The sequence below is a fragment of the Battus philenor genome, unplaced genomic scaffold (assembly GCF_028537555.1).
Source record: "Battus philenor isolate CCGP_79_NKW_IND1 unplaced genomic scaffold, ilBatPhil1.0.hap1 SCAF_28, whole genome shotgun sequence".
Classification (NCBI taxonomy): Eukaryota; Metazoa; Arthropoda; class Insecta; order Lepidoptera; family Papilionidae; genus Battus; species Battus philenor.
The window spans coordinates 3,117,840-3,137,185 of record NW_027181691.1 but is presented as its reverse complement, the minus strand read 5'-3'; the positions used below and the strand labels follow the sequence as shown (position 1 = coordinate 3,137,185).

General features: G+C 35.4%; 1 protein-coding gene across 2 annotated transcripts in view; it reads right to left on the bottom strand.

Annotated features, from left to right (window-relative positions):
* The window catches only part of Eip93F (Ecdysone-induced protein 93F), a 294,791-nt gene extending 276,655 nt beyond the window's left edge, over positions 1-18,136 (bottom strand). For both annotated transcript variants that reach the window (XM_068769418.1, XM_068769419.1), the window contains exon 1: positions 17,752-18,136. The gene's annotated coding sequence lies outside the window, so the exon portion shown is untranslated. The remainder of the gene's footprint in view (positions 1-17,751) is intronic.
* Between the last annotated feature and the right edge of the window lie 1,210 nt (positions 18,137-19,346).

The following is a 19,346-nucleotide window of genomic DNA, read 5'->3' as shown; positions in this document are numbered from 1 at the left end:
ACCTTGACTGTGAATACTATCTATCTCGCTCTTTCGTGTGGGTAACATATAGGTTTTTTGTAAATAACAATAGAGAATGATATAAATTCAGCGCCATCTATACTAAAGTGCGAACGATTGTTGGTAGCTTGATTTAATATTCATGAAGCTATAGCATCCACGTAATCTGCGAAGGAATGCGACGATGAATTGTTGCGTAAGTGATCATGACTGTCTGACCATTTAATACCTAAATATCTGTCTTACTTTACTTTTAAGATGATCCTGTGGACAACATCTACAAAATTCGATCACAAATCACTTTCTGAAGTTCTTACTTCAAATGGTGATTGGGCATGGTTAGTGAAAACAACGAATCACTAGTTTCTTAACGCGATTAACCCTTCGAATGCCTATGAACATATCTGTTTGAACTCCCCAGGTGCGTACGTGTAAATCTGCCCGAAATAAAGTGGCTGAATTATATCGAATTACCTTAAAAATACAGTTTAAAATCATTTGCTCTGGATGTACTAAAGACCACAGGATTATGAACAATAATATTTCATTTATCATTTTAAAAAAATTCGTTCCTAACACAGGCGCCATGTTGCGGCAAACGAAGGATTAAACTATATTAACTGAAATTGGAACATCTTTAAGTTACGAGTACAGTGGAACCATGTTGCGGCAAACTAAAAATTAAACTATAGATATTAATTGTAATTGAAACATTTTTTAAGTTACGCTGGAAAAACATTATAGTTATTTTCAGTATTAGTTTATACTGAAACTTTACAATTAGCCTTGTACCCCCCCTAAAAATAAATGACTACGTGTATTGTATTGTACGCTCTGGTACACATACACACACATCAAATACGCACACTTATTCTCATACAGATATACTCTCACATCAACCGGTGACATTTGTGTCAGAATAGACACATAAGTTTCATACTGAAGTTATGTTGATGTTACATAACGCCAAAATATCCCATGCCTTAACCAAGAGCAATATCGGAAACGGAAGACTGCTCTGATCAAGTATTTTTCAACTCTATACGACTTTGTAAGAATATATCTACCGCAAATTAGTAATTCTTAAACACCGATACTTTTAAAAATAAAAAAGTTTATATTGCTTCAGATGTGTTGGTGTAGTTTGGATATAATCTAACCAGCGCATACGGCATCGGCCTAGTGGTGACTTCATGGCCATGGCCATTTCTAGTGATAAAGTTAAAATTTAAGTCATTGACTTTTCAGGCTATATGACCGAAACCGTGTAGCAGTAAAAAGGCGAGTGAGTGCTTCGAATTCGGAATAGTCCAGTGATGTGGTATCGAAGTAAAGGTATCATAAATGAGTCTTGCTGCGACGTCGATTCATAAACGAGGAGATACCCAGGAGAACATATGTATCCGATGGAGCTCGAAGTATTGCTCATTCGAAGTAGCAGTCGGCGGAAGACATCGCTCGTGCAGCTGATGGCTGTTCGTGCCCAAAGTATTTTCAGTGGCGACTACAGGCCTTTAAACTCGACATGGGTAGGCCTTCACGACGATATAGTTAAGATTGAAGGAAGTCATTGAATACAGGCAGCGATAGACTTGTCATTATAGCGATCTTTGTCGGAGACTCTGACGTAGTTAATATGCAACTGAAACTATAAAAATTAATTCAGATAATTTTAGTTTACGAACTGATGTTATTCGCGAATAAAAAACATCGATTACAATTTAACAAAACGGCTACAAGTAAACTGGCAGTCGGTGCAGTTTCTTACGTTACAGTCATACGATCCACGCGCAAGCGCGGCCGCAAGCACGAAAAATAGCGACACAGAAAGAAAAACATTGACTGAATACGACACTGCCATAATGGATGACACTAAACCTGAATGTAATAGTAATATTAAATATAATTAAATATTCCACACGTTTGAAGTTAACTGTGGTCAAAACATAATGCGCAGGACAGATGGCCACTAAAACCGTAAGGTTCTGCAGTGTAAGCCACATGTAAAACTTCACCAATTGTAACTACTGTATTTTATTTAATATTTCTTTATTCTAATATTTTTTAATTAAATTTTATTCATTTAGTTATTCCAGCCGTCAGACGACCACTGCAAGGCATAAGCTTACCCCGAATATCTATACTACTATAGTGTTTATTAGTATAGTATATACATACTATAGTGATTTAACGGTGGCAGTTGTGTAACATTGTTTGCCGCATGCGCATTTTCAGCGGACTAGCGGGCGGTGCACTTTGTTGCACGACTAGCGCTGCATGTGCGAAAGTGGCTAAATATTTCCTTTTCTTACACGAATATCTCTACAATGACTACTGCTCTGCATGCATCCAGCAATTTCCCGTGACCGTTATGTCGAAAGTCCAACTAGTGGGGGTGGGCCTACCCACGTAGCATCTACAAGGTCCTCGTCTCCACTCGAGAAATTTTTGGCTCCTACGGCCTTAGGCTGCACATGCGTTGTGGCTTATCAACAATCATTTCCGATGAGCAATTCTTTGAGATATATCGGTGATATATGTTCTTCTGTAGATCTCATTTCTAAATCGATCGCAACGAAACTCTAACCATAGTCCTATCAATGCTCTCTGGGTGATCTTACCTTTCTTGTGAAGCATCCTACGCAACCACGTCTCGATCGACATGTCATCTTTGGCAAAACACATTTGTAAGACCTTCGTCTTCAGACATTTTTTTACTATCTAGTACGAAAAGATGTTTCGAAGCTTTCTTAGCGCTACCCATTCGAGTTCGTTTTGGCGAATGATCTCTTTCCCAAAGTTGGACTTACTTAGCTGAACTTTGAGCATAGCACCTCCAACGACTACTCGAGTAGGCATGACATGGACATGAGACATCAACTTCTTCTTGTCCACTTTAATTATAAGGCCTCCTTGTCGTAAGGCTCTTCTGGGATCAAAGAGTATTGTACAGATTTTAATTACTATATTTTAATTCTTGATGAAATTGATTGACTGACTTAAATGTTATGTTTGACTATTATATTAGGGGGACCGGAAAGTAATGTCGTTTCTGCCGACATATTTTATAGAAAATTCGATAGATTTTTACCGCTTCAACAATGATTTTATATACTAGACGGCAAAAAGTTGTTGGTAACGAAGGTGAATATATTGTTAATAAGAAATAAAAACTTATTAAAAATGTAGTCCTGTGAATTTAACTCAAGAAAGCGACATTACTTTGCGGTACCCCTAATATACAATAGTACTTAATAAGTACAACGATATAAATGTTAATAGAATGTCAGTATTTATATATTATAGTAGAGACGCACTGTGAATAAATAAATAAGTGAAATTTCTTCATATCAATTCATTATTAGGTTATAATAATGAAAAATTAATATGTTGTTTTGCAATTAAGTTTTTTGTTAAATGTATTTAATTTTCGATACATGTAATTTTTTCTCTGTATTTTGATATGTTGTACATCGGACATCCTTGGTAACCTAGTCCATTCAAATTTGTGATTTGTGATATAAAGAAAAATCTAAAAAAAAAGGGAAAAATAATATTTTTGTTAGAAATTATTTTTAATGAAATAATGAAGTGAAGCGCCATTTTAGCGGCACTGTTTCGCATTGTATACCATAATCGCTAGTGATAAGAGCTCATTGTTGTAAAATAGGTTTCGATTTTCGACGTTTCTCGAGCGCAGCCGATGGATTTTCGTTACTGATTGTGTAATGTGTTATATACGTAACTAACATTATTTCTATGACTAAAATACACTTCACAATTTCAGATAATAATCAACTAACAAAAATTTACTAAAACGACTAAGAAGTAGTCTTGAAAGATCAACGTTACATCTCTCTATTATGCCGTTTGTACATATTTATACTACAAGTTTTCCGAATTTTTCATAGACCACTTTCAAACTAACAGTTTTCGACTGGTCTGTTTTAGAAGCAACAGTCGCCAAGCTTCTCAAAACATAACCTCCTTTATTAATAGGTTAAGTCAACCTAACATTTTAGTTCCCTACTATTAAAAGCCTGATAAATTTCCGAGGACCCCCAATATTTTGGACCTCCTTTTTTTGTAACGCCAACGTAGACACTCATCGAATCTCACATGAACTTTTAGGGTCCACCTGGACCACTTCAGGAACTAATGATTTATAGCCTTCTTCTTTTTCAGCCTATGGACGCCCATTACCAGGCATAGGCCTCCCCAAAGATCGCCACCATGATTCAGCGACTTTCCACGACCTTTATTAAATTAGATTTATAACCACCAACTAAAAAAATATTTTCTACCACCGTCAATAATTACATACAATAATCAGTTATTTAAATATGTGTATTATTGTAATATAATCAATTTTCAACAATTACACGATTTTACAACGCGGTCACGCGCACATATGTATTATATCGTATTTATCGTATTTCTTCGCTATTATTATTTAAATATCGCGAAGCAATTGGCTACTATCCTCTTAGAATCATAGTAAATTGTACTTATAATACCATTCCTTTGTATCTGACATGTACATTGACATAGGTTTCCAAAGTCCGTGCATACGCACTGTTCCAACGAATAAGTCAAGGCATGTGACCAAGCTCGCCACAACCAATCAAAAGAGCGCAGTACAACGACCCAAAGAAAAAAGTCTATTACCGGGTACAAAGCTAGCCACTTATTAAAACGCAATAATAGCGAATTGAACGCATCCGTGGGAACAACGCATGCGCGAACTCATAGTTAAATAATAGCCAACCATCGGCAAAACATCGAGAGACGTTGAATTCAATGTAAAGATCAAGACCTTTTATTACGACCGAGCGTAAGAAAATGACAACCGTCTGCGCCATTTATGAAATGACCAAATTAGATAGATCCTAAAGCAATCAAATATCAACTCTATACGTATTTTAATATAGGCAAAATTAGAATTCACTTTGCACTGGTTTGTATTAGAACGGTTGGAAATGTCAAACCTTAACCTCAAAACCGTGACGCTTACGACCGCCATTTTAGACGCGTTCGGGAGTATTCGGCCGAGCTCGGGACGGCTCGGGTGACAAATTAAGCTTGACCTCCCGCGCGTACCGCTATCAATACTAATTTTGCGTAATTTGCTCGTACATCTAAGGTTAAACTATATTGGTTATCGTTATAGTCAAATAGGGTGCCATTGAGTAGATAAGGCGCCTTGTATCATGAACTATCAGATGCCTTGCGGTATGTTCTACTCGAGACCTTGAAGCGTAGTCACACTGACGAGTTTATCTGTGTGTTTAGGTTTTTAGTACTCTCCCAGTTTAGATATTGTATTAATTTACTGTGAACGTACAATGCGTGTTACGAATATTTTATTTACGGCATCCATACTAACAACTATCTATACCATGCTTTGATAAATCGTAATTTATTGTACATTAAACGAAAACTATTCATTAAAAAATTATTTATGGCACACAATACAATTATAATTATTCAACTTATCAAACTTGACTACAATACTGGCCTAAAAAAACTCCTGCAATTTTTTTAAAAGGAGTAATAAATGCTAACATTCCTTTTATCCCGAACGAATGTCCGTGTAAGTACGTGTGTGCGTGTATGCCCGTGTTAAACTAAAATTTATTTTAATTACTAAGAAATGCAGTTTACGTATGCGGTTTTCTCTGTGATGAGTTAGAGAGATGGACGACCGGTTATTATTTAAAATTACGTAAAAGAAGCATTAACTGCTAGAAGGTTTAAATGTTAATGTTTTATTAACAATAACGAATAAAAATAATAAAATAGGCTCTTGAAATGAGTCACATTAAAAAATATAAGCTTAAAATATCTAAATTTGGTAGAAGAAAATATTAATGATTTATGATGAAACCATTAGTTTATGATGTTTTACGTAACAGTTATTTTAAACGGTGAAATGTGTAAAACGCCATTTCACAAAATTAAATCTCACGACGTGTTTATGTAGTACATTTAAACTAATACACACACAAATAAAACATACTTTCGCGCGATGTCATTGCTCACAGCTATCTATGGAAGGGGAATGTGGAGCTGTGACGAAAATTCCTTTGCCCTGTCGATAAATAACTATAAATCAATAGCACGCACAAACAAAAATCAACTTTATCGTGTTAAAACAAGACGCAATTTCAAATGTACGCAGTTGTAGTTGAGTCAATTCAATTCCAAATTCAAAAATGACTAGTCGGGCCTAATGACAAGGTTAAGTGCATGAAACGCAAAGAAACTGGTTCTAAACATTCGCTCAGCCGTTAGCGCATAGACAAAAAATTACGGCGGCCATCTTGGCGGTCGGATGATGACTTTTCTTGCTTTTAGATTGCGCGGAAATGTGTTCTCTCGACGATTTTGCACTTGAGATATATAATAAAACAATGAACACATGTATTTATTATTTCGAATAGCTTTGCTAACTTTCGAAAATACAAAACATTGATATAACGTACATTCTAATATGTTTTATATATAGACTTGGCAAGAAACTTAATAGTTGCTCTTTTAACCTTAATTTTAAAATCAAATGTCATAAATTCTCTAAAATCTGTGAAATTTAGCATGATATCAATCCCAGCCATTCTTTTTTCCTATTCAACATTCATACGGTTTAATTAAAAACCTATATTTACATTTTAACTTCTCTCGAAACTATTTTGTTTATGTCAATTAATATTATTGTTTAAAAATAGCATATAAAAGTAATAATTTTATTGTAACATTTTCAAAAATCTCCGCCATGATTTATATTATATTAACAATTTACTTTAACCAAATTTAATGTTTTGATAGGTCATTCTGATTTTTTGAAATTAAAAAAAAAAAACAAGTAGTATGTATGTCTTCACAAAACAATCGCGATCTCATCAAAGTTATCGAAAACAGTAAACGACTTTCAAAACTGGATTCCAATTTTCCAACTGATTTAGAATAAAAAAGCTAGTTATCATTCTAAATAAATTCATTTTATTACTAACATAAGGTCATTCACAATGACCATTAGTGTACGCCACGTAAATTGACAGAAAAACTCACTCTTATTGTATGTAGGGTCAGATAAACCTCTCCAATGAGAAGCAGTCATTCAGGAATGCATATGAAGAATAATGAAACATTTCGCGAACGATATGAAGAAAGAGAGAAAGAATTTGTGAGGAATGAAAGGAGCAAGTTTAAAAAAATCTGAAATATTATTTATTCCCAAAATGTAACGTCCCCCCACACATGGCAAGAGAACAACCCCCCTCCCCCTCCCCTTTGATAGAATTCTTCAACTTAAGCCACAAAGGTTCCGTACGCGCCCGTAACAAACTCAAACGTGTTTTGTGGTCACGTTAACTGTCTTAATACACTAGTAGAGCAAATCATTTCAAATTTTTTATAATAATTTAGAGTCGTTAAAAGGGAATGTACTGTAACAGCACTAATGTAGTCTTATCATAATTAAAGATAAAGATAAAAGTTTATTCATCATTGAAACTTTCAACAGAACTCTTATTGATCCTCAACATATTATCTATTTATTTATTTAATCTATTTCATTTTTGACTCTACTGTGCTTCGCGAAGTGTTATATTTGTGGAAAAGAAGCATGAAGAAAGTCGTAGTTGAAAAAAAATTTTAGTTGGTGACGTCATTAACAATTTGAAGTAAATTTTACAGGTTATAGATCTTAATAACAAGCATTTCTCAAGGTTAGGTACAATACATAGTGATTTGATATAGGTGTGTTAATAATTTATTTATTACTAAAAGTTTGATAGTTTTTATATCTATTTCCAATCAACCTGTATAATGTTATCACTCTACAACTCTCTTGGAACACGATAGGTTAATAACTTTGTCCTTGCTAGAACAGATAGTAAGCAATTATTTTAAAAAAAAACCTTAAATATATTATCATTACGTTATTTATTAAATTGTTATGTTTTAAAAGATGCATTAATTGAGAGCAAAAGCGCTTTTACACTTATACCAATTACGCTATATAACTATATCACAAGCGTACCATATAAAGTCAATGAACGATATGTAAATAAATTTAAAATAAATATTTCACATAATTTTCAAAACAAAACATGTTTTAAAAGCAGGTTTAGCTTTGAAAATTCACGTCGACGTCGCGAGGTATTTCCATCGACGTTACTACTAACATTTCATGTTGCTCGGTGACCACGCGTGTCGTTTCCGTGACGGACTATAATAGAGGTGGCGGTAAAAAGCTAACGAAATGAAAAAAAAAAAAACGAGAAATACCTCGGGGCCCGAATCGAAGCGATAACGTGCATGGCCTGGCACGAATACCGGCACTGGTCGACTTTTATGACGGACATTCGGTGTGACCGCTTCTGTACGTGTGCCTAATTACTTTTTATTCATTTTGTCTAAACCATAAAGATTCACTTTACTATTTTTTAGACTCCGTTTTTGAGGAACTGTTATTCCTCTATCATTTTTTTGGACTTTGATTTCACTAAGATTTTCAGTATCCTATCTTCCTTCATTCAAACTTTTTTCAATCTACATCCACTAATGGACAAAGGCCGCCTTTAGATTTCCAATAAGACCGATTGAATACGGTTTATATACAGCATTTTCCAAGACATTAAAAAGATAATTTGTTCACCCACTCGGATACATCATATATCTTACCCCAACGGACGTTTCAGCCTATATACGCACTGCATAGGCCCCCTCCAATAATATCTAGGGGGAGATATACCATAATCGCCACGCTTCGGAGGCGGGGTGGCGATCGCTGTGTAATATTATGATACACAATACCAATCCTATATAATTAACACACAAAGTGAGAATTATATAAGATTCCTGGAATCGAACACGCGACCTACTCCTCTACCACTGGGCTGCCATTGCTTGCTTCTTATCTCAATACCAAGTTTTAATTTTTCTTTTTTTGTTTGTCTAAAATATGTACTCTGAATTTTCCTTTCAGATTTTACTTTATTAGAACTATAAAAATGACCCAGTAGTTTTTCTTTAACAGTTTTCGTAATGCCGGGGAAAAACTAACAATACGTTAAAACTACTGACGAAACATTAAACCACAGGATTATCCTTACGCAAATGAATTCAAAACAATAATTCGTAACCACAGCCGAGGTAATAAAAATTGATAAGGATAACACAGAGAAGTCATTCGGGAACTGCTACACCTTGACGAACACATACTGTTAGTCATTTGCAGTTTTCCTCACGTCCAAGATAAACCTTTGTTTTTCTTAACAACTTGTACTTGACTAAATATAGCTTTATTTAATTATTTACTTCTTTTTTTGAATTACTATTTATTAATTTATCAGTCTTTATTGAGAATAAACAAGTAATTAAAAAATCATGAAAATTTGCGATAAATATATATTAACTATATTATTTTATCACTAAACAGTAAACACTCGATTAACTAAGGTAAATGTATTTTTATTCCGCAATAGAACTGACATATATGGTTACAGTTTACCAAAAATGGCAACAATACCTTATGTAAATGTCACGACATACACTGATTTATTATACACAATTATAACATTCTTACCAGGTTTGGAAAAAAGGTTTTATATAGCTTGTAATGCATTCACGACACTGACTAATAGATGATATATTAATTTTTTAAATGGACTAAAGACGTCTGTACCTTCTGTAGGTTTTAATATATGTGGTCAATGTGAACAGTGCTTTCTAATTTACTATGATCTAATTGGTTAAGATGCGTGATAGATTTCAAATTGAAAATTTGAAATTGGAATATAACTTGAATAGGCATAGGCATTTACACGTAATTTTAAAACGGTAATTGCTTAAACATTATAAATAGTAAGTTACCACCGACTCGAAATGCTGGTCTGTTGAGAAGAGTGACAAAAATAATAAAGATACTCTATATATATCTGGCTTCGTTTCATAAGAATCAGAACAGCTGTTTTTTTTTATTATAATTAACAAATAATTTCTTTGTAATATGCAATTATAATTAAAACACGGTTACGAATACATTTGTGATACTCCACTGCAAAGGTCTCTCTTACTTCAAGCTTCACTGGCAAGCTTCCTCTTTTTTTAGCTGATGGACCCCAAGTGTAAGGCATAGGCCTTTCACAAAGATCGCCACGATGAACGGTCCCACTGATCTTTATTATTATTATTCTATTATTATTATCTTTATTATATTATTAGTGGGACCTACCCACGCCGGAATAGGCCAGCTTACAAGCGCACAATAAGCCATAGAGATATGTCCGGAATTTTAGGAATGGATAAGTAGACGAACAGATTAGCAAGTTCAAGTGGAATTGCGCAGGCCATATAGTATGTAGAACTGATGGCTACTGCAGTGTTAAGGCTTTGGACTGGCATAAGCGTAAAACCTTCTTGCTCTCAACTGGTCGTAGTTGAAATATATTAGGTAGACCCGTGTAAGAAAAGAACTAATATAAAGCTACTTCCGCTATGTAGCAGTAGTCGTGCAATGAAGTGCACCACCCACCAGCCCGCTGATAAATGCGCTTGCGGCAAACAATGCGAATTACACAACTGCCGACGCTAATTCACTCAACACGTGTTTCACCCCTCCACGGGGCATCCTCAGGAGTAATGTTACATTAACCCCGTAGACTCATGTCCCGCACTTGACTATGATATTTTTGTAAATGGATTAAAAAATGATTATCTTTTTAAGAACAGAAACAATTGAACTTTTTGACAGATCCATATTACAAAAAATCTATTTAATTATATGCAATGGACAACTGGATGTCTTATGATTGAAATGATGTGTAAGAATAAAATAAATAAAAGAACGTAAGTATTGTAAAACATATCAATAGATTACTTAAACTGCTGTTGGCATAATAGCTGCGGTCGAAATTTAATTTAGCGCACTAAGTCTTATTAAATCAGTTACAGCCGAAAGTAAGGATTCGCGTGTCCATCGCCGCGGTTACATCGATCGACAAAATGTCCGCTTGGGGTGGTTTTTTAATATTTAAACCGTCTGAATTCGGACCGGCCGCCGGTTCGACAATCGATCTAACCCGTGAAACATTCACATGTTATACCGTTACAATTTTTTAGTGCTTTATAATTATTATTTTTTTATTCTCCTGAAGATGTATTTATTTGTAATTAGATAAATGACACTTATGGTTGTTATGCATGTATTAATATGTTTGAAACATAACGAGAGGATCTAGAAAAGAATCAAGCTCACAGACGATACTCCACGAATTGTTCATCTGATATCATAATTGTTGAGGCACATCGCTCGTGCAATCGACAGCTGAACGGAATAAAAGACTTTCGAAATTTAAGAAAAGGACCAATATTTAGCCACTTCCGCACATGCAGTGGTAGTCGTAGAGTCACTTGACTCTGTGTTTGGCACAAATCGGTGTAACATAACTCCTGAAGATGCCCCTTGGAGGGGTGAAACACGTGTTGAGTAATTTGGCGGTGGCGGTTGTGTGATTCGCACTGTTTGCCGCATGCGCATTTATCAGCGGGCTGACGAGCGGTGCATTTTATTGCACGACTACCACTGCATGTGCGGAAGTGGCTAAATATTGGTCCTTTTATTACTTAGGATGGACTTCTGCGAGGTAACGCCTGATTCCACTAAAGACTTTCGATAAACTACCACGAGACACAACGAATGTAAACACCCATTAGTTAGAACGACAACATAGTTAACGTCACGAGAAGTTTCTAGATGCAGACTACGCAAGATTGGTCACTGTGACGATCTTTGCCTGTCTAAGCCTTGCCTCACTTAAGCCTTTTTTGGCCCCCCTATTGGTGACCTATCGTACCCCTAACTTGTTGTGGGTTAGGGACTTTTATTTCTATTTTTAATAATTTTGTCACTAATGTTTTTGTGATGTATAGATAACATCTATATCACCTTTGGTTAACTGGTGAAGAAACCCTTTGAAAAACTTTCATATATAGTCGGCCATTACTAAATGTGTAATAAGAGTAAATAAATAAATAAAATACAATGTGGATAATGTTCAATGGTTTCCATTAAAAAAATTAACAATTATGACACTATTTTCATAGTAATTGGAATAATTTTGCGACCTATTTAAGGTCAAAATTATAAATTCTATTTCCGCGAATAGTTTACAGCTTTTGTTAAATGCAAATTTACAATGCTGTAATTGATTTCTTCTGTACTTGTACATTTCTGTAGTTTACCATTGTTGATATAATTTTCTTATTTAAAACCATCAATGATTTTATTGAATAAGATCTTATAATAAATCATTTGTGCGGCGTTCTTGAAGACTGTCCAAAAACTAAAAAGTAAAAAAGAAGAGTATTGAAACTGCCTTTATGTCATACGTATTACAGACTAAATTTGCCAACTTACCGTATCTTTTATAACATTAAAAACCAAGTTGATACCACTAGTGTTTTTTGAGAAATATAAAAAAAATTGTAGTCACGTGAAATAATGCGTCTTATACTGAAGCAAGCACAGCGTGGGAGATCTATCTGCAAGTCAGATAGAAGACTTTGTTATGATGTCCCGAAAATGCAAGATGCTGCCTCAGCCGGTGTCATTTGATATCTATGTGATCGAATTTGGTATTAGTATGAAGACATACGTATACGAACAAAAGTAATTGATATAAATCAGGTTTTCAGGATTTTCAAATGAGGTGGCAGTAAGTAGAATACATAGCGTGCAGAACTGATCTTGAAGTGGACATCACGAACCGACAAACGCAGCGGAAGGCGACCATCTACCAGGTGGAGACAACCTTGTTAAGGAATGATCTAGGTACCGGTCACCATAACAAATGATATTGGAAATCTATGGAGCAAGTCTATATTCAGCAGTTGGAACCGAAAAGCTAATACGACGGTGATGCTATTAAATACTTTAACCGTTTTCTTGATAATGTATCTGAATGTTTAGGTAATTTCTTAATTTTCGAACGCTTGTTCAGTTTTTTCTGTTGGCATCCTTGGGTGCTAAAAGTCAAGTGGTATGAATATTAATGTAATATTTTTAAAAAAATCTGCCGAGTTAAGGGTTAACCAGATTGTTACAATAACTTATTAACAAAAAGGTATTTTGCAAATTTATCACATTTTTTTAGAAAGTTGTTTAATTTTTAGACCCGAAGGTCCGAGTCAAAAATAATTTCCGTTGTGTTGTTTTTGACTTCGGCCGACCTTACTGTCCGCTTTGTGTTTACGGAATTGGTGTTTTCGCTAACGGATCTCGCGCTGTTTGTAAATTTCTCACGTTCTTGGCGGTCAATTAATTTTATTTATTGACACACTAGCCTTCGATATCGGTAAATAGCTTCGGTCCTGAAAATATTTAAATTCCTCTATTCATTTGTTTTAAATTAAATACAGTTTAATTATAAACTTATCGATGTAAGAAAGACATCGCTCTTGAATCCCAGAAACACTTCTTTACTACAATATACAATATTTAAAATACATTAGCTATAGTAGTAATAGGTGCAATTAGATATCAAGCTATTGTATACATAGCACAACTTTCTGAACTTGTAAATATAAAATTTTTAAAATTTGACCTGTGACAATACAATATGGATATTTCAAGATGACAACGATCATCTTTAAACAGCATCATTTTAGCCAGTAACACATCCACTGCAGGACACAGGACAGCCTTAAAGATTTCCAACAGGAGCGGTTGAGAGCACCCATCATTGACCACGGATTACCGGAGAAACCAATATTCCCCCCAGCCTCACAGTCCTACCTATAGCGCGATACAGTGGTTTCGGTAGCACCAAAGATACTGCCTTTCAGCTTTCTTAACACAATCTTTCCCCCGAAACTACAACCCCGCGTATTACAGTTGACATGTCTTAGTAGATTTGAATTTGGAAATAATAGATCAACCAAAGACTAAACCATCAATCATCAAATCAGTTACATACACAGAGATACATACAAGACTACAAACCATAGACTTAACTCGATTTTCATGGCATATTCACATAATTACTTCTTCATAGATCAATACTTTCAACTAAAATCCTACAATGTATTCAAGAAGCAATCACTATCTCTCTTGACTCCTTAGAAGCTTTTATAGATTCTGGAGTACTGGCTCAGTCAACTTCTAGTGCAGATTTTTCCCTAGCAAATATTTTGATCATTGGAATAGGGATTTTCTACCCGATTATATGTGTTTAGTGACACATGTTCTTCAGAAAAAATTTCTCTTTGCAATTCTATTTCTGCTGCATATAATTATTCTTCTAGCCGCTGTTACATATGTACTTTAATTTTCAGGTCTTGAATTTACACATTCAGTTCTTCTACCGAGATCTGTAAATATCATAATCATCATTTCAGCTGTAAGAAGACCACTACTAAACGAAGGTCAACTCTATGGATTTCCAACAGGATTGATTGAAACTTAGTGTATCCAGCGCCTTCAGACGAACTTAACCAGGTTTTATGTCCAGATATCTGTCGAAATTATGAAATAAGTGGTCAATCTATACCATATGATCCATTCAACATCAGATTTATTACACCAGTCCTATTGAAATTATATGGACGAGTGTGTTCAATAGTGGACGTTCTAAGGCAGAAATAATTAATAAAATAAAGTCTGGTTTTTAAGCTGTTATCAGATAAAAGCTACTTATAGAGACTTCGTGAAACAAAACAGGTATTAAACCCAACGATTCTCCTACGAACACATTTGACGAATTTACTCATTCACATTTGTAACCGTTTCCAGTTAAGGTTTTTCCCCAATAAAAGCTATTGTGCAATATTTTATACTTAATTAAGTATTAGTCAAAGGTTTATCGCTTTTGGTTATAAACGGTTTTAAGTTGAAGTCAATGTTGACTCCACCGTCATCTATATGTTACGGCTTAAAACCTTGTAGTCGACCAAAAGAAAGTACAGTCAGTACCGTCAAGATATGTATCTCAGTATTTTTGAAAAAATTTGTCATATTTGAGGATATACAGGAATGCGTGCGTATGTGATCATCACTTTTTTATTAATGACTTCCATTATTGAAAGCCTTTTGCTCCCCCGTCTCATTTTTGGGACAGGGATATATTTTACAATGATTTTTTTTCACAATCTCTGCTATTTTCACCCCCTATTTCTCTCTCTAATCCTTTACAATTCCTCTCTTTCTTTCTTCTTTCATCCTTCATATTATCTTTCATTCTTACAGCATTCGTTTACATTACATCCAAGCATTGCTTCCCATCACATTTCTTTGACTGTTTTTATTTTTCTTACCTTCAATTTTTCTACATTGTGATATCTTATACAATACTTTTACAACTTTTCAATTTTATATATTACGAATTCTTCTCAAAAGTGTCAATCATTTATCATCACCGGTGATTTTATCTGAGAATCATAACCGTCTATCTTTAATCACCAGACTGTTAATTTATCATTATTTTATCATTTTTCAAGTTTATGTTCAGTTTTAAATTAGATTAACATGTTTTTATTTTGTTGATTATATTCATAAAAATTCTGAAAGAAATTTTCTGTATACAGAATACTCTCTAAGAAGACAAGATCAAGTCATTTCTGACCATTGGTACCTGTACCGGTATTGAGGTGCCAGAGAATATCTTGATTCTCCATGAGCTTAAAATAAACCAATGTTTCTCAGTAATCGTATTCTTTCTTTAGTCATGTTATGTGAAAGAAAAACGATGCTAGAAAAAGATTTGTAGACCAGAGTACAGTTATAAATTTAAGATATGTTATTCAACCAGCTTTGTGATGAATGGATTTACGGACAGTCCTGAAAGTGGCCCGTGAATATATGTAACCTAAATGACTTGAAAAAGAGATATTGTGGAATTAGAGATACAAACAGGACCGTGCGAGGGCTCAGCACTTAGAGTAGCTTTTGAATAGCAATCATAATCCGGTAGACGCGTTTCCCACTAGGTGGACTAACGTTAAGGTTGCGAGAAGTCCTTGATTACAAGCAGCACATGACCGCTCTTCGCAACTATCTTTGCTTTTTTCTATGACGACGATACCCAAGATTTTGTATTACAAAATCGGGGAATATATTCATCACCATCACCGCTTTTATATTATAATTAGACTCCAGTATTTCAAATGCGCATTAGAATTTTATTGTTTATTGCGTATATATATTATAATATCGTACGTATTTCTGTAGTGAACTTCACGAGGAACCTGTTCACGTTAGGGCGGGCGGCTTGAAGCTCTGCCGCCCTATATACAATGCACACTATATTTGTTCTAGTAATAAAACCAAAAGGTTTATATTTTTGAGCTATATTTGAGTATTTTAATCAAAGAATTAAGAGCGAAAGCAAATCTGATAATATTTGTCGAAAACGTAAATAACCCCTGATGAAGTAGGTTTTAAATGGACAATAGCTTTCTGATAACAAAACTGACTTTTTCGTATGAATAAAATAAAAACTATTTATTTACATTTGAAGAGTTATAACGTTTTTTATATCAGTTACTGCTATCGGCTAACCAGTGTTTTTGTCATTTTGTATACAATTAATATATATGTTTACAATAAATACAGACATATGTACATATATATATATATATATATATATATATATATATATATATGTACTATATATATATATATATATGTATGTATATAATTGTAACGCACTTCGCCAAACAAATATATAATTATATTATGAATGAATGTGTCACATATATTGGTTTCAACATAAGTTTTTTAAGAGTACATCAAAAATTTTGTGGTGAGTTTAAATGGGTGAACATAACTTTTTTTGTGATGACTGATCATTGTTGCTCTGTTGGTTCATTTGGTAGAGGACACATAGATCTTACCCTAAACATCGTTTTTGATAGCAAAACTCGACGGCTCCCTCTGGAGGCTCTGCTTATGGCTATGTACTCGTCATGCCGTCGAGGTATTAGATATAAGTGATCTGGCGTAAGGGCCGATATCGTCTTGAACTAATTTATAAGTAATAAAACTCATATATAAGTCCAGTTACATCATCAAAGTTACTAGTTAACTTTTTACCTAACGCGTATAAATGTAAATATAAGTCTAAAACATCAACTCATTATTAACATAACATTGATGTTATGTATATTAATAACTGGTCTATACATTTCATTAACACCTGTGCATTCCGATCGAATAACCTAACCTAGGTTATTCTTAAACTTTGTTATGTAACAGTCGCTTTAGTAACTCCTATAATGTAATTACAACGTGGTCCAACCATTAACTCGCTCAGAAAGCATTTCAGTTAACTTTATGGTGGTTTTAGCAATGACCCCGTAATGAACTAGCCAACAATTCACTTAAATGTATACTCGACGATAGTCGTGAACGGCAACGATCAACAGTCCAACTGGACACGTAGCAAGAAGCCCGGAGCACACCTAGCAATGTACGGCGTACAATGCGAAAATATCTCCTACGAGTTCCTTGACGCTAAAGTATTGAACACACACGAGTTTCCTCCTAAAACATTAGAGATCGACGCTGCGTTAAAGGTGAAATTCGCTTGAATAGACGCGCGAGTGAAGCTGCAGCAATGAATGCAGTTAGCTCGCGGCCAACTTCACGCGCATGCAATCAAGTTCATAGATTAAGATTGGCGTTCCATCGGAATGAATTAACTTATAACTGTAACCGGTACAGCCGCATGTACTGCGTGCGTTAGTACTCACCTTGTATACAACAAGCAGTATCTGTCCATAAGAAACAACAGAACAGTTCGGTTGGTCCCGCTCGAGTTACACTGTAAAAACTAGGTATATCTTTGCACTATGTCATCACAAATATTCCATTACTTTGTACGGAGAAGGCACTATGTCTACATCACAAAAATTGAGCAAAGCGTGAATTGTTTCACTTGAAGTAGAGACGTGTATTTGTCTTTTGAAAATAGAATGTTGACGCGTTGGAAAGTTCGTAAATCAAATTCGGCGGGCGTCGGAATCGTGTCGGGGTCCATTCGGCGGGTTTTCGGGTCCCGTAGCGGTTGCGGCGGTAAGCGCGTGCGGGCACGCTGGCGCGCAACTGAAGATTGTCGTAGGTTAAGTTTCGAAAAAGAAAAAACCCCACACACACGCCGCTAGTTCAATTTTCCGGCCCACGGTCCCGCCACAGTTTCACCGCGCCAAAATCGCGTTGCCTCCTCGCGCATCGTCGCCGACGGCGAGGTTATTACTATTGTTTTGACAGCTACGCGAATTGCAAACATGTGTACTATTAGCGCTTCGGATATAGGACACGTGCAGATGGCGCCACCGTCGCTCCAAGACACATAAAAATATATAAAAAAACCCAGCGGTAGCCACCAACCAAACAAACTAGCAACGCGCGTAAACACAACGAAATTACTGAATGCCACTTTTCATTATTTTATTTCGCTATGCACCGGTCGACGTCACCGAAATAGCAGACGCGGGGAGGTACCGCCGTCTCTTTCCCGCGCGCTACTATACGCCGTTTTAGCGGGAATTTTAGGTTGAAATTTCATTCGTGGGCGCGTGTTTTTGTTTTCTTAAAATTTGATTTTCGAATTAGTAATCGCGGTCCGCTGGGCAGCGTTCGCGGTCGCGCGTCGGCCGGGCCGTGTACTTGCAGCAGAACTGCAGTTGCACTGAGACTAGATGACATTCGCACAGGCTTAAACTCAAGTTCATACGGATGCGGCGTCAATAAACTGCCCGCTGCCGTGCTCGTAATGTGACCGATGTAATTTTAATTTGCTTACATTCACAACGCGCTCGAGGAAGTTGGACGTTTAATTATTATATGGAGCACCTACTGCTCTAGCAGCACGTGGGATGATGCGTCACTTCGGCGGCATGCGGCGTTTGTACCTATCGGCCTGTGACGTCACAACACCATCACCGAAATTTCACACGTTTTATTGTACCTTCTAAAATAATTATTCCTACTGAGAGAAAACTCACTGCTGTACCTTTTGATACCATCAAGTCGATAGCAGCCTCAAGCAAACCAAACTAGAGACTTTATGATGATGATCTTTAATTTTATTTTTGTACACGTATATAATGAATATTCTGATTGTTAACATTTTTATAACACATTATTGCCATAATATATATACACATTACGTGTTATATATAACAGCGGTGGACAAACTGCTCGCGAGCCACATGCGGCTCTTTAAAAGATTATTTTTGGCTCCGATTGATTGTCGAATTATTTCAATATTTAAATTTATATAACCTATGTCAGCTCCTGGGAAATCGAAACAAACAACTGGTGTGAATAATAATTATTATAATTC